Source organism: Polyodon spathula, chromosome 1 (genome assembly GCF_017654505.1).
Source record: "Polyodon spathula isolate WHYD16114869_AA chromosome 1, ASM1765450v1, whole genome shotgun sequence".
NCBI classification, from domain to species: Eukaryota; Metazoa; Chordata; class Actinopteri; order Acipenseriformes; family Polyodontidae; genus Polyodon; species Polyodon spathula.
This window is the reverse complement of record NC_054534.1, coordinates 41,017,226-41,034,463: the sequence shown is the minus strand read 5'-3', so window position 1 is coordinate 41,034,463 and position 17,238 is coordinate 41,017,226. Positions and strand designations below refer to the sequence as shown.

Sequence of the window (17,238 nt, the reverse complement as noted above, 5' to 3'; positions counted from 1 at the left end):
TCCAAGATTATATTTCCACACAGCGCGTCAGTTGAATAGCCTGCTAGCAGTGCAATCAATCGTTAAAGGCACAGTAGCATCAGCTAGATGGACGGCTCTGGATTTTTCAGCTGGGTGGCAACAGCCACTTACCTGGGCAGCGAGGAGAACAAAAAATACATGATGGACATTTGTAAATGCTTGGTCACTAATAAGGCTAACATTGCAGGTTATGTCAGCTCTATTTACAGAGTGACTGAGACCAGCACAGAGGCTTACTTAATTTTAATTAATTACAATAAAAGGAAATGCTGAAAAACTCCAGTTTAATGCAAAAAATAGAACCTTGTTGGTAACACTTTAGTTTAAGTGGTTATAAACAAAAGAAGAAAACTAAACAATGACAAAAATTGTATAATATTCTTATTATTTCTAATCATATTCTATAACTGTTAATAGCATAATTCATAATTTGTTTATAGATTGTTTGTAAACCTTGTTTGAGGACTATTTTTTCTCCAAAGTGGAAGGATATATATTTTCTTTTTAATTTTGTAAAATAAAACCCACTTTTAAAAAAAAAAAAAAAAAAAAAAAAAAAAAAATTGCATCTGTTTTATAATCGGGATAACACAATCCAAGGCTTGTACTTCGTTTCATGCCTCCAACACAACTACAGCCATATGTTAATGCAACACAACGCACACCCTGTTGTGTGTTATCCCTTACTTTACAAGCTGTTGTGTTGAGTGCATGTGAGCGCAATACATGAAAACCCCTTAGTAAAGAATACATTTTAGACCCTCCAAGACTACATATGACGGAGAGTTTAGACCTTTATTTTTTTTAACTCTGAGATATTCTCCATGTATGCATTTTCTTCTTGCTTCTGTAGCTGTAGTTTTTAAGGCCTCAAATTTCTGGTTTGAAATGGGATCTGTTAACTATGCTGCCTCTTCCTTTCTATAATTATGTAACCTTTCCACAGACCACCTGAAGGGAGCTGGCGGACCACAGACTGAGACCCACTGCTTCAAAAGATTCAACAAAATTAAATATGCATGTAGTGTTCCTTTAGTAAGTGCCTAAATGTGTTTTTTATGGTTTAGTACACACATTGAACACTGTGGTAGGGGAAACAGGGCAGGTAAAAAGTAGACAGTATTAAAAATTGTAATTGGCTTTTTATGGAAGACCAATGCTTCTGTAATGCTCTAGAAAATATAAATATATGTACAGTATATGTAAATGTTTCAAATGTAGCTAGAGATTTCACATTTAAATTGCAAAGTTCATTCAGTGCATAATGCAGGTGCTACTGATGTTGCCAAGCACATATCACAGGAAACTGGATAACCCTTGGTAACAAGTGCTAGTAATTCAAACAGGTACATGGAGGGTATGCTTTACTGGGGATAGCCAATTCTGATCCTGGAAAGCCACTTTTAAGTCAACAATGGCTAAGGACCTGGAAAAAATGTTAGTGTTGACCGATTAAGAAAATAATTCATTCAATTAATTAATTGAGAATTGAGGTGGAGCGAAAACCAAAAAAGCTGGTGTCTCTCCAGGACCAGGGTTGGCCACCCCTGCTCTATATTGTAAGTCAATGGTTTTCAACCCTGGTCGTGGGGACCCAATGTCCTACTGGTTTTTGTTCTAACCGAGCTCTCAGTTGCTTAATTGAACCCTTAATAGAACTAATATGCCTAATCAGAGCTTTTTAATTATTTTAAACAATTGGAGATTTCACCTTAAATATAAAATTATATAAGGGACTTAAATTATCCAACTGTTTGTAATCTAAACTGTTTAAAAAGTCAAACGAAGCAATTATTAGTTCAGTTAAGATTGAATTAAGTAATTGAGAGCTTGGTTGGAACAAAATCCAGCAGGGCAGTGAGTCCCTGGGACAGGGGTTGAGAACCACTGCCATAAGTAATTGACAATATAAACCATTCACACTAGGACATCATTTATTAATCATTTAAAACTATTATGTAGTTATCCATTTCCGCATATGAAAAATTACCATTAATTCATAACAAGAAATTACTTATTTAAAAGTGTTAATGGGAACGGCAGTAGGCTTTTCTCTGAAGAAAAGTTTAACACTACATCAAACCATTTGGGCAAATTATCTCCAGTCTGAAGGTTATTTTATAAATAAATTGGCCACATGCTGTGCTTTCCATGTCATGGGCCTAATTAAAAATAGGCAAATATTGATCTATCAGAAAATCATTTTAAAAGATATATATATATATATATATATATATATATATATATATATATATATATATATATATATATATATTATATATATATAATGCAGGTACCTTCTGTCCATGGAATAAAAAAGGTATTGCTAATGTGTAATTTCGTGTTCATGGGCATTAAAACAAAGACTAATAACTTGCATTTTATTTATTATCCAATAATATATTATATTTTAAACTACAGTACTTTAAAAACTTAAGGTTAACATTTGTTTTGTTTTGTGTGTCTGCTCAAGGCGTTACTCAGGAGTTTTATCAAAACATGGTTTGCACAATATGAAGACTGTTTCAGGAAAGTGTAAAGAGGTGCACACTGGATTTTAATTTCTTATTAGTTAGCACATAATGTTAAACTGATTGCAAATATCATAAGGATGTTGGTCTCCCTTACTCCCCCAACATACATGTTCTCATTCTACATGAAACAACAACACTGGGGCATCTGGAACCCAGATGATAAAAGATGGTTACATTCTCTTCCGATTCATGTTGAATTGTATCCAGGCCCTTATAATATTGTGTGTGTCAATGTAGTCCTTAGAAATCTATTAATATTTATTTCTCATTTACATCAAAAGTTAGAATAACAGCTCCCGAGTGGCTCATCCAGTAATAGTGCTCCACGTGGATCTGCACTATAGCATGGAGATCGCAAGTTCGAATCCAGGCTATGCCACTGCCGACCGTGATCGGGAGTTCCTAGGGGGTGGTGCACAATTAGCCGAGCACCGCCCGGCGGGGAGGGAGGGCTAGGTTGGCCAGGGTGTTCTCAGCTCTCCGTGCACCAGCGACCCCTGTGGTCTGGCCAGGTACCTGCAGGCTTGCCTGTAAGCTGCCCAGGGCTGTGTTGTCCTCCAACGCTGTAGTTCTGAGGTGGCTGCATGGTTAGTCTGCAGTGTGAAAAGAAGCGGTCGACTGATGGCACACCCTTCAGAGTTCGAATATCAAATCGACTTTAAGGACACAGCACAACATCATGCATATACTCACTATATGTTACCGTGGATAATGTTTCAGTAGACCATTTATTCCATTAGAAGTTAGATACTAATTTTACCAGTGGTTTACAGGCACAGAAGTAGATACAGCAAAGCTTTTTCCAAAAAGAGGTGCCGGCCATAAGCCACTTTATATATTAATGTTTCTGCAGAGTTAAAAAATGGTTCACAGCAATGTCATGTAAACCATGTATTGCTTTGCATAATGATGCTTGTAGAGATGAGGTGTGCTCGCCCACTCAAAAATCTCTTTTCTTTCAGACTTGACTGCTAATAATTATATACGTATTCCTCTTACATTTTGTTATAAAAACCTTTTATTATTTCTTAAAACAAAAAATGAAACAAACACAGTACGTTTCAACACAGTGTGTCTTAATCAGGTGTTGCAGTAACTGTCAATTAGAAAACACAGTTTTATCAGAGGACACCGATCAATCTAATAGTTAATCATTAACTATTTAAAGTTACAGATGACAATTTTCACATTAGCATTCATTAATTGAAAATGTTTTTAGAATCCATTGTTAAAAAAACAATCAGTAGTCACCATTGATAAAAGCCATTACTATACAGAAATTGGATATACATCCCCATAGGTTCTCATCCTGGTTAAATAATAAAGTTTTGAATTGAATTAATAAAGACTAAATAAAATACATTTTGATATGTTCTATAAAACATTATACAATTGGACAGACAGTAATAAATCCTAAAGGATGTCATAATCTAGAGGCTGTTATTTTATAAAGAAGTCAAAACCATTCTTTGACATGCCTCATATAGTCCTAAACATTTAAAGCTATAAGCTTCATATATTTAAGTGGCAGGGTACACCCCTCCCCTGTGCGTATTTTGTTTATTTTGTGTTGTTATTATTATTTAAATGTACTGTTTTGTGTTGGAGTTGTACCCGCAATCTACTTGTGGTATATCTGTCTGTTTGTTTTGGCCACCGTGTGGTTTCGTTTTGTGGCAAAGTGTTTTGATTCTGTTTTTTTTAAACCTTTTATTTATTTAATAAACACTCTCACCAGCTCTTCATTCACAGTACTGTGTCTATTTCCTGGTATGACGTCACCCACAAGCCATCTGGGGGACATATGGTGTCAAGAAGTGTGGAAACAGCACCTTCAGTTAGACAGACCAGGAATAGTACTGTGGGTGACTTTTTTTTGGAAGAACTGTTTTTTTTTTTGGGGTGTACTTTGTTTGAAGTAGAGAAAATGGATGGGGAAATTATTGCGGAGTGTTACTACTGCGAGTACTGTGGGAAGGAGAACCACCACCAGTGGAAGGACTGCCCAGAATCCCAAGACTAGGGTGGGCTATGGACATGACACAGCCATGGGAGCTGCTGGAGGAGGTCCCTGTTCTGGAGAAAAAAAGTCTGTGGTGTCTGCACTGTGCAGAGGTGGGACACTACACTTGGGACTGCTCCTTTTGGAAGGTGAGGGTTGCCTCTTGGCAACCTGCCAAGAGGAAGAAGGAGAGGAGCGACCGCCCTAGTAAGAAGGAGAAGAAGCCGGTCCAAGCTCCTGTACTCATAAGGGGGGAGCCCAAGCATCCTGCACCCATGAGGAAGAAGCCTGAGTGTTCATTGCTCAAGAGGGGGGAGCCTGAGTGTCCAATGCCCTCAAGCGAGCAGCCCTAACATCCACCATCTCAAGGATGACCTCCTGATGGTGGTCGACCTGCTGTGGGCCAGAGATGGGAAACAGTGGGAAGCTTGAAGCAGCAACATCATCCAGCGTCCCTCCCAGACATAGCAGCCATGGTGTTCAATTACCTGGCTACAGATATGGGAGTTAATCTGCTGCTTCCACCTTCACAGGCAGTAGGCATATCCATGACAATGACCAAGGGAGAACCGCACCAGTCCTCAGCGACTGCGGGAGAGCAGCACCAGCCTCTAGGGTTAGAGGGAGACTACCCACTGCTCCTGCCTCCACTGCCAGGGGGAAACCACTTGCTTCTGCCTCCACCACCAGAGAACTGAAGCTACCTCCCGAGGGTCCTCTCCTGTCCTGCATGGCCTGTGGCTGCTGGCATCATTTCCACTGCCAGGATTTCCCCAGCTGGAGGAACTAGCCTGGCCACTGCCAGCAGTGCCACTAGCAGCATTTCCACTACCAGAGTTGTCCCTGCTGGAGGAGCCAGCTTTGCCAATGTCAGCTGACAACATTGACACCTGTAGGCCCATTAATAGCTCAGTTCCTGGCCCAGGATTATAACCAAGACTTTTGAAACTTTAAGCAGGGAGGTGGCCTTTAAGGTCATGTCTGCTGCGCACAAGGTGGGAGATGTGTGGTGGGGTACACCCCATCCTTATGCGTATTTTATTTATTATGTGTTGTATTATTATTTAAATGTACTGTTTTGTGTTTGTTTTAAACAAAGTTTTGTTATTGTTATTTACAGCATGGATGGGGTTAAAATCCTCCATACAGCTAGTGCATAATGTGACCATCTCCCAAATTAAGTAATTTCCAATTGGGAGATGGCCACGTCTATAAAAGCAAAGAAGACACTCAGAGGGTTGATGAGAGTGGAGAGTAGGAACGAGAGAGTGTAAAGAAAGTGGCAGTAAGAGAACTAAAAATAACAACAATTACTATGCGTGTTGGAGTTGTACCCTCACGATGCTTGTTTTATATCGGTCTGTTTGTTTGTTTTGGCCACTGTGCCGTTTTGTGGCAAGGTGTTTTGTTTCTGTTTAACTCTTTTATTTAATTAATAAATACTCGCACCAGCGCTTTCCTTGCAGTACTGTGTCTGTATTTCTTGGTTTGATGTCACCCACAAGCCATCCAGGTGATGATTACAACAGGCATAATGACACCAAGTTACAAATGGTATTATTAAAGCATAAACCCAAAGCTAACATTAACAATATTATTTATTATGTGCTTGCTCTTTTTAGAGTTTTGGTAAGGAAATTTAAATGTAATTCTTGGATTAAATGCTGTGTTTCTGTTTTTCGACAGACACATGCAGATTCCATGATGGGTGAAATAAGGAGTACATAGTCATCATTACATCGAAACAAAAAAATCAGTCCTTTTAAACAGGGACTCTTAGGGCTGAAAATGTAAGTAAAAAATGTATTAGAAAATATTACTTGTACAAGGTGAAAACAAACAGTCTGTGCACATTCCCTTCCACACATGGATTATTGCTAAATTATTTTAGATACAGCGAAATGTTACCTCCCTCAACTACTTGTAAACTCTTTATTCCAATATTCAGTAGAAAGAGACAACAAGGCTGACAGATTAATATGAATCTGCTTCAGCTGCAAACATGGTGAGAGAGTTAGTTTTGAAGGGTCTGCCTTTTCTTTCTTTAAAACCATACACTTCACCTTGAAGCATGTGAAAGTCTCTTTGTATACAAGTGTGGTCCTCCCTCCAGACACATCCAGTGACAACCCTCACATTATCCCCCTGCTCAGCATTCCAGCAGTAACCTCAATGTAAACAAGAGATCAGCAAACTAATGGGCTTTGTGACCAACAGCCACCACAGAAGACTGGTGTTCCCAAGTGGAAAGGTCTATGTAATTATTCAAGAAATCTTTCTCGCCCCTCAGAAACAACTTTCAGGGGTCACTTGGCATAATGCAAAGAAAACCACAATGGACTAATTCGAGCCAGAAAAAAAAAAAAAACAATTAAGGGCAATGTTATCGATATTTTCATATGATATTGCTGTTGTTCAACACTGATAATTACCATATCTCAATGGGATTACAAAAATAAAATTCATTCATGATTCATGTGCCCTTCACAAAGACAAATCTGCCCGATTCTAGCCTTGCTGAAGCACCCCCAGATGAGTCCAATTTTCAGGTTTGCCCAACACCTGGTCCTCTAATGGTTAGACGGAGACCTGGAGAGGCCTACAAGCCACAGTGTCTCGCACCCACTGTGAAATGTGGTGGAGGATCGATGATGATCTGGGGCTGCTTCAGCAAGGCTGGAATCGGGCAGATTTGGCATGAATCAGGCCAAGTACAAGGTTGTCCTAGAAGAAAACTTGTTTCCTTCTGGTCTGACAATGTTCCCCAACTCTGAGGATTGTTTTTTCCAGCAGGACAATGCTCCATGCCACACAGCCAGGTCAATCAAGGTGTGGATGGAGGACCATCAGATCAAGACCCTGTCATGGCCAACCCAAACTCCAGCCCTGAACCCCATTGAAAACCTTTGGAATGTGATCAAGAGGAAGATGGATGGTCACAAGCCATCAAACAAAGCCGAGCTGTTTGAATTTTTGCGCCAAGAGTGGCATAAAGTCATCCAACATCAATGTGAAAGACTGGTGGAGAGCATGCCAAGACGCATAAAAGCTGTGCTTGAAAATCAGGGTTATTCCACCAAATATTGATTTCTGAACTCTTCCTAAGTTAAAACATTAGTATTGTGTTGTTTAAAAATGAATATGAACTTATTTTCTTTGCATTATTCGAGGTCTGACAACACTCTTTTTTGTTATTTTGACCAGTTGTCATTTTCTGCAAATAAATGCTCTAAATTACAGGTTTTTTTTATTTGGAATTTAGGAGAAATGTTGTCAGTAGTTTATAGAATAAAACAAAAATGTTCATTTTACCCAAACACATACCTATAAATAGTAAAACCAGAGAAACTGATAATTTTGCAGTGGTTTCAATTTTTTCCAGAGCTGTATATATATAAACTCCGCCATAGACGGTCCCAAGTCCGTTTGCGAAAGGAGGATGGACTTCAGCGACAGGTCATGCAACAAGCCGACTGAAGAAAATTCCTTGTTGTCTCAAAATGCACGTGACAACTCAACGACATACGGGAAATGCTAGGGCATCCCCCGCAAGCGACACTCAGTGTCTTCGCCCGGACTCTGCGAGAAATGGACGAGGGCTAAAGGCTCAAGGATGGAACCAGTTAAAGAAGCTAGTCCATCATCATCATCACCAACAACAGCCAAAAAGGATCCGGCTGGCGACCATCAACATCAGAACAATGACGGGCCGAAGCCAAGAACTGGCTAATTCCCTGAAGGAATGAAAAGTGGACATCGCCTGCGTTCAAGAGTTCAAATGGGCTGGCACAAAATCAAGAGAAATCGGAGCAGACTATAAACTGATCTACCATGGCAAGAAGATGGCACAAAATGGTGTCGGTGTGGTCGTGAGCCAGTGGATCCGCGACAGCGTCACCGAAGTAGCCTGAATCACCGACCGCCTCATGTCCACCAAAATCAGCATGGGAACCAGCACACTGCGCGTTGTGTCATGCTATGCATCGCAGGCTGGCTGCCCAGACAAGGAGAAAGAGAAATTTTGGCACGACCTCGTAATGCACGTCCAAGCCATCGATCACAGCGAAATTCTTTTCATTGGCGGAGACCTCAATGGGCATTGTTGGCTGAGCAAAGGATAATTTCGATCGTAAACATGGTGGACAAGGACACGGCAACCGTAATAAAGGTGGCACCCGGATCCTAGAGCACGCTGAAGCCTGGGATCTGGCCATCACCAACACCTTCTTCAAAAAGCGAGAATCACACCTCATCACCTACTACAGTGGCAGTCAAACATCTCAGATAGACTACTGGATGGTGAGACGACGAGACCTCAAAATGATCACCGACACCAAAGTGATCCCGTACGATAGCATCGCCCCACAACATCGGCTACTGGTGTTGGATGCCAAAGTCCGCCAAGTCCGAACCCTGGCATGACCAACTACCAAGACTGAATGCATCAAATGGTGAAAATTACCAGAACATCAAATTGTCATGAAGGCGGCACTAGGACCACTGGTGCCCAATCCAAGATCAACAGTCGGTGAAGATTGGAACAACCTGGCTGAACGCGTCAAGACATGCGCCGCAACCACCCTGGGAACCACAAAACCAAATAGGCGCTTTATTGACAAACAGACATGGTGGTGGAACGACAATGTGCAGCAGACAACCAAGGCAAAAAAGGACGCCTACAAGACCTGGCAGAAGACAAAATGCCCAGACGATCTTGAACGATACCGCGCACTGAAATCCACCACAAAGTGAACTGTGGCGACTGCAAAGGCAGTGCACTACCAGGACCTCTATGACCAACTGGACACGCCTGGTGGGGCAAACAAGATCTACAAAATCACCCGCTCACACGACCCTGCCACACAAGACCTAGGACACGTCATCAACATCAAAGATGAAAATGGGCAGATGCTGCAGAAGCCAAAAGACATCCTCCGGCGCTGGAAGGACTACTTCGAGAAAATATGCGACGAGGAATTCCCGCATCCTCCACTACCAGCAGCCGATACCATCTCCGGTCCAGTACCCACCATCACAATTATAGAAGTAACCACCACCATCAACAAGATGAAAAGTGGCAAAGCAACCGGCACGGACGACATCCCAGCCAAAGTATGGACACTCCTTGGAGCACAAGGAACAGCATGACTCACGGACCTCTTCAACAAGATCATCGAGGAAAAGGCACCCCCGGAAAAGTGGCAAACCAGCATCACAGTGCCAATTTGGAAAGGCAAAGGCGACGTTAATGACTGCTCCAATTACAGGCCGATCCGGCTGCTGTGCCATACAATGAAGATTTTCAAGTGTGTGCTGGATGGGCGACTAAGAACCATCGTCGATATCTCGCCAAACCAATGTGGCTTTGTGAAAAACTGTGGAACAACAGACGCCATACACGCAGCCCGCTTACTGATGGAAAGGCACCATGAGAAGAGGAAAACGATCCACATGGCATTTCTCGACCTGGAAAAGGCATTCGACAGGGTACCACACGATCTCATCTGGCTGGCGCTGTGACAGCACCACATCCCCGAAGCCTATGTGAGCTGGACAAAGCTCCTGTACCAAAAGGCCACTAGCTCAAGATGCGCCTTGAATGATTCGGGATGAAACTGAACATCAAGAAGATGGAGTATTTGGAATGTGGTGATCAAACCAATGGCACAATCGCAGCTAGTGGGGTCCAACTGAACAAAGTGACTCAGTTCAAGTACCTAGGCTCATGTGTCAACTCCAACTGCACTACTCTCCAAGACGCCAAGACGCGAGTGAGCGCCGCTTGGATGAAATGGTGACAGGTCACTGGAGTACTGTGCGACAAGAAGATCCCTTTGCGCCTAAATCCAAAGCCTACCGCTCAGTGGTCAGACCAGTGGCCCTATACGGAACTGAATGCTGGCCAACGACAAAGAAACATGAACAGGCACGCCATACGATAGAAATGAAGATGCTGCGATGGACCCTCGGCTTGATAAGACTAGACCATGTCATGAATGAAGAGGTGCGAAAAACATTCAAAGTCGCCCCAATCACTGAGAAAATGAGGGAATCGCGCCTGTGATTGTATGGACACATGTACTTTTTAGACCTCAAACACATCTCAAAATAATGCAAAATTCAGCATGACACCATACTTAATTAGGGAGGTTGAACATAATTTGAAATTTCAAATTAAAAAATCCAAATTAAAATGATTACATTTTGTTATGAACTAACAAGGATCAATATTTTACTAATACAAACAGCTTCTATGGCTCCTGACTACAGCATTATAAAGGGGGAGCACAATGCATATGCGTCACTTTTAAACAGCATGAGTTTTGTTTGCTATATATCAAAACACAATGATTAAAGCCTTGATGAACCCAATCATGTGTTGTTTGTTCAACCTAATTATATACACCTTCAACACCAAATAGTGTGAAAATTACTTTGGCTCTGATTAATTTAGGTTTAGAAATCTCAGTGTAAAGGAAAGCAATATGTTATTTTCACCTTGCTGTATGTCTACGATCAAGGGCCTATACAGTCAGAATGCTTACACGGTTTACTTCATTAAATGCGTTTACATGAGCATAAGAATTCCAATTTTTTTGGAAAACTAAGTTTTTGGAAAACTAATTCTGTTATCAAAAGTCATGTAAACACAGTTTTCGGAAAATGCTTTCAAAACAACTCTGGGATAAAGTGGTGGAAAGGCATAGATCATGAGAGGGGTAGAAAAATATTTCAAAGTCACTGAATATCTCTTGGAGCACAGTCAAGTCGATCATTAAGAAGTGGAAGGTATACGACACCATCCAAAATCTGCTTAGAGCAGGCTGTCCTCCCAAACTGAGCAGCCAAGTAAGAAGGGCATTGGTCAGAGAAGCCACCAAGAGGCCAATGACACAGTGAGAGACCTACAGTATTCCAAGGCCGATATGGGAGAAACTGTCCATGTGTTAACAATAGCTGAGGTACTCCACAAATCTGTCCTTTATGGAAGAGCAGCAAGAAGGAAGCCATTTCTGAAAACAGTCCATGTAAAATCCCAGTCAAAGGCCGGACTTGAAGATTTGAAGGTTGCTGTCCACAAACAATTCCCATCCAACTTGACAGAGCTTGAATAATTTTGCCAAGAAGAATGGGAGAATATTACATGATCCAGATGTGCAAACCTGGTAGAGACTTACCCCAAGAGACTCACAGCTGAAATTGCTGCCAAAGGTGGTTCTACCAAGTATTGACTCAGGGGGGTGAATACTTATCTAATCAAGACATTTCAGTTTTTTTTTTTTTTCATTAACTGTTTCACAATAAAAATTCTCTTGCCTCTTCAAAGTGTTCAGTAGGTTGTGTAAATCAAAGGAAAAAAAGTCCCATTTAAATGCAACAAGATTTCAGGTTGTAACACAACAAAGGGGGGTGAATACTTAGTCTAGGCGCTATATATAAGAAATGCCAGAGATTATGCAGCAAGGATAGTTTACGTGTTTTTAGGGTATTGGCGAAGCAAATGTAAATTAGCCAAAAGCATCATTTGTTCACTTTTAATTTGTAGTTCCCAACACTTGGGTGAAATATAGAAAAAAAAAAATCAACACCTGTCATACAGTAAGAGAAATAAGTCACCAAAGTAAAGTAAAAACGTCGTCCTTTTTTTTCCCCATTATATTTTTTTGCAGACCCTCGGCAGATTTATCCACACCTGTGTATATTACAGGACATCCGAGTTTAATGATAATTAACTTATTTTGTCAACATGAATATATGCTTATTGTGACATCTATATCATATATATTAAATTATTTATTTATGTTTTAAAATGGAACATTTGCCTGCAAAAAATCTTTTTTTATATAAATATAAAAAAGGTCTGGCATGCATGGGATTTGATAAAACTATAACCTTCAGTTTGCAAGCATGTTTTGTTGTCAGTGCTGTGCAATTATTTGAGACAAGCAATATTTTTAAAGATGAAGTCAGCCAGCTGAGAATTCTTGAGACTTTGTTATATTTTGGAGATTTTTCGAGTCATTATTCTTCATCATCATTATCATCATCATCCTGAGATTCTGATCTTAATCTCTGAAAGATTTTGGTTTCCTGTCAGAGTAACACTCATTGTGGACCCTATTGGTGCTTTGTGCAAGGAAGTACTGTTCCTCTCAATATACCGGTTGATGAGAATAATGCTATTTATGGTCCCCACTGGACAAAAAGGAACATTAATTTCTGAAAATTAGCTATACTGAAGGTTAGCCTATATATTTGTAAAAAACATAAAGAAATAAAGAAATAAATACATTAATAAATATTGAAATTATACATAAATAAAGTATGTCTTTCTTTATCTTGATATTTATTTATTTCATTTTCACTATCAGATATAAATAAACACTGCCATTTAATGCTTTATGAAACGTTTGTATATTACAACGACCTGAACAATTGTTTTGTTGTAGGACTTCTTGTCTGTTGCCGGCTCTTTTGTACAGCGGTATCGGCGCTATGCTTTAAGGTGAGAGGTCCCAGGTTCGCGCCCGCCCTCCATCTGCGTGTGAATTACCTCGCCTTGTGTGATGCGCCTGCTTGCGGTAACCTAGATTGCTACAATATTAATTCATTGCTTTCACATTTTTAAAAAAGTTAAACAAAAAGGAAAAACTATAAACTGAATACAATACTGAAAACTAGTTTTAATACTATTCTCAAAACAGCAGGCTGTTTTCCATAGTGAAGTTGGTACTACAGTTTTACACTTACATTTGTGTGAATATTTCCCCCAGAACAACAGCGAACACAGTTTATGACGTTTGAAATTTAAATAAGCAATATCACTGCAGATGTGGGAGAGAGTTTGTCCTCTGTACTTGCAGACTAAAAACATGTATTATTTTGGAAACATTATCAATTCGCAGAAGACACTATGCAAACATTTTGAAACTCAGAAATCCTGCATTGCTGTTAAACTAGAAGAACAGAGAATATTTTTGAGAATAGAGAAGGAAGCATTTGTTATTCCACTGCCAAATTCACAAGAGACTGACTAAATTTTGCTTACTGTAGATAGGGTTGTCCATCAGTGGCATTTATTGATAGGGATTTGATAATGTAGCATCAGAGCAGTATTTAAAAAAACCTCATTGCTACATCATACCCTGGGTCATCTACTTTCTTCCATTTCACCCTACTATACTCTGGTGTCACAGGTCACTAAATGTGTGCACTTTACTATTATTAATTCATGTTTGCTCAGCACATTATGATTTATTCGCCACTAATATCATCTTAATAGTGATGCTGGCAAAATAAAATATTATAAAATACAATATATACATATACTATATAAGTCTCTGATCCCTGGCAAATAACTTCTGAGTTCCCTTGATGATCTGCAATGCTGATTCTGGTCACTGCATCAATGTATGGCAAGAGATCCCGCTGCTCTCAAAAATGAAACCCTGACATCCAAATCAACAGACATACTGTTAACATGAAGTAATGTTTTCTTCTTGATTATTTGCAAATCCAAATGGAATTTAAAATATGTCTTGCATGTAAACATGGTTAATAGAATAAACCAAAAACATCAAAGTCAATGGATATACGCAACATTGTAATAAACTGTCATTCAATGTTTCTAAATTATATCAGAAAAAATGTCTAACATGTTTGCACTAATTACTTTAATGCCTGTTGTCTGTTGTATCATACAACTCGTTTAACTATTTTTAAGTGATACTGTACTATTTTTGTTGTATATTTAAATAGTTGTAAAAGACAATAAAATTCTCTATCTACCACATCTAAGTTTAAAATGCTGTATTTCATTGCACATATTTTACCTCCACATGTTAGCTTAATCTGTACTTAATCATATTAGTGATGGGGTCCTTACGCCATAACAATTAAACCACTTCTAATTCTTTACTGCCTAATTTTAGAAATTAAAGTCGCTATATAGTGTACTTTATTACCAGTGTAGTAGCCTAAGTTAGTAGTCATGCTAATGTACAAAACTGCTGTTGTGTGTGGTAACATGACTACTTGCTTACTACTCAATTCAAATGGTAAAGCACAGTATCAATCAATCTTTATTTTATATAGCACCTTTCATAGTGCACCACTATCACAAAGCGCTTGACAAGATGCAGTAACAAGAAGAAAATCCATAATACTTCAAATACAGAGAAATGCATAATACATGCTATACAGTAAACACACACTACTTGTTTAGTACTGAATTCAAGCGGAAAAACACACTATACAGACACTACTGACTACAGTATTTAAAAAAAAAAAAAAATAGTACTGTTCAAAATTAAAGATTATATAACATACCTAGGCAAAGATCTGCATGCAGCTCCCAACAATTAGGCACAAAACCCAAGACTAGGCACAAGCAGATACTAAGAACTTGAATTTGAAGCATATGTGGAAGCGACTGTAAGTGTAAATCACGGTCAGCACATACTAGCATAGAAACAAAAATCATTATCTCTCTTCCCACAGTATATAATGAGGAAAAATGAAATAAATTAATATCTTATGTTTTTACATTAGTTTTTGTCATTTCAAAATATTGTGTATATAAGTCAGTGGTCATAAACCCAAAATAAAGGTTACTTTTCTTAACTTTGTAAACTAAAAATGTCTTCATGAATTTATATAACAAACACATACCATACAGCCCTCAAGTGTGCATACTGTAACAGATACACTCCTGCTGGTTTTATGTATTTTTGATAATACAGTATTGTACACTTCTGTGGAAATATGGAATTTGAACTTACCTATCAAAGTCGTTTTTAAGCTTCTTGTTAATGACAGAAAAGTAGGGCAGTATCCCATTATGCTTTTTATCAGACATTACTATCAGTGGTGTAAAAGTTTGGTGGAGTTAAACAGCTAGATTGAACAAATAAACATGAATAGATCGATTGTTATTGCCCACCCACTGTTATTGTCTTTTCCAGTGAGCATGCAGAGAAGTTGACGTGAGTCTGTGTCCACACTCAGACAGCACAGGTTTGATGTTTCAACATCCAGATGTTGCGATATTCTTTGATACATTTTAACATATGTGTGGTCAATTTTAAACATAGTTTGCTGGAAAACATTTATATTTATTTAAAAAAAAAGGTTAAAAAAAAAAAAAAAAGTGGTGGAACTCGGCTACCAAAAAAAAAGTGCAGGATTATGGGGAAGGCAGCCGCAGGGCTGGTAGGTGATGTAATCACATACAGAGACATAAGCCGGCTCTTTTGTACAGCAGTATCGGCACTATGCTTGAGTGTGAGAGGTCCCGGGTTCGCACCCGTCCACCCTCAAGCCTGTGTGTTGATGGTCTCGCCCTGTATGATGCGCCGGCCTGTGGGAACTGAGATCGCTACAAGACAATATACTAAATGAACAAATCAAGCTTATTATGATCATTTAAAAAATCAGATGAAAGCTTTCAATACAATCGGGATAATAATCAGTAGTTACAAAATCTTGCGTGTCTCATTACTTGTTAAAAACTGTAACTTTACTGCTATACTACTTGTAAATGTTGTAAAATGGAAGGCCATACTTTGTGAAAAAAATGTAGTTGATATGAATGTCACTTTCACTGAACATACATACTTTTGCACACATAACTTTAATATAGGCGGGATTTGAACCCTAACTAGGTCATACTTTCATTCCAACTACATGACTGCTAAACTACACAGTTCACATCTTAACCCTTTCAACAGACTAGGCTACTGTTTACATTTACCCTATCCAAACAGCAATACATTGCCTCAATATAGATTGAGCAATTATGCTATACCCTTAATGTGTATGTGTTATTATCAGTAACGTGTTAGAACAGCTAATGGCTTCTGTATTTCACATCGTTTATCAAGTCACTTCTCCAGCTGTGCTTGAGAACTCCATTTTACCAGAGATAACATGAAAGTTCTTTGTGCTGTTATGTTTTGTTGGATTTTATGTAAACACCATCTGTTGTTTTAAGAAAATACTTGTTTCATTCAGGCTATCACCAATCTGCCCATTGAATTACATTACAGTTGATCACAAATTCGATGAGTAACGGCCCTCCAAACCAAATAGGCCAGTCATACAGTAAGTATTATTATATATACAACCTCAACTTCTCTTAGCAGATACCCATGTCTATCATTATTGATGAGGTGTCTATGATTTCCAATGTCACCTTATTATACATCCATCTTCGCCTATGTGAGATTTTCCACACTGCCAACAAAGACAATGGCTGGTTTGGAAAAATCAACATCTTCTGGGGTACTTGCTGCAGCTTCCACCTGTGCATCAGAATCCACCTTTTGTGCCACTTACTCAAGAGGAATTGTACAAATTGACTGGCTCTATGGGATCTGTGGACCTGTGGAAATTGTTTACGTATGATGAATTCACAATTAATATGTGCCAGAAGCAGGATCGGGTTTAGGCCAATCTGCTTAACCGTGCCAGACTCTGAGCCACCAACAAAACTTTTTTTTGAGTAAATGACAGATACCAAATCAAGGGAGAAGATATTTACAGCTGCAAAAAAGAAATTATCCAACACATGAAACATTTAGCTGTCTCATTCCTACAGTGGACAACTGTAACCAGATACAGACCACTATACTTGACAGTATGCCGGTGGAGGACATCATCTTATGACAATGGATACTGTAG

The 17,238-nt window shown here is 39.2% G+C and overlaps 1 pseudogene; it reads left to right on the top strand.

Annotated features, from left to right (window-relative positions):
• Window positions 1–8,483: 8,483 nt before the first annotated feature.
• Window positions 8,484–10,170, top strand: LOC121319823 (annotated as a pseudogene).
• Window positions 10,171–17,238: the final 7,068 nt, after the last annotated feature.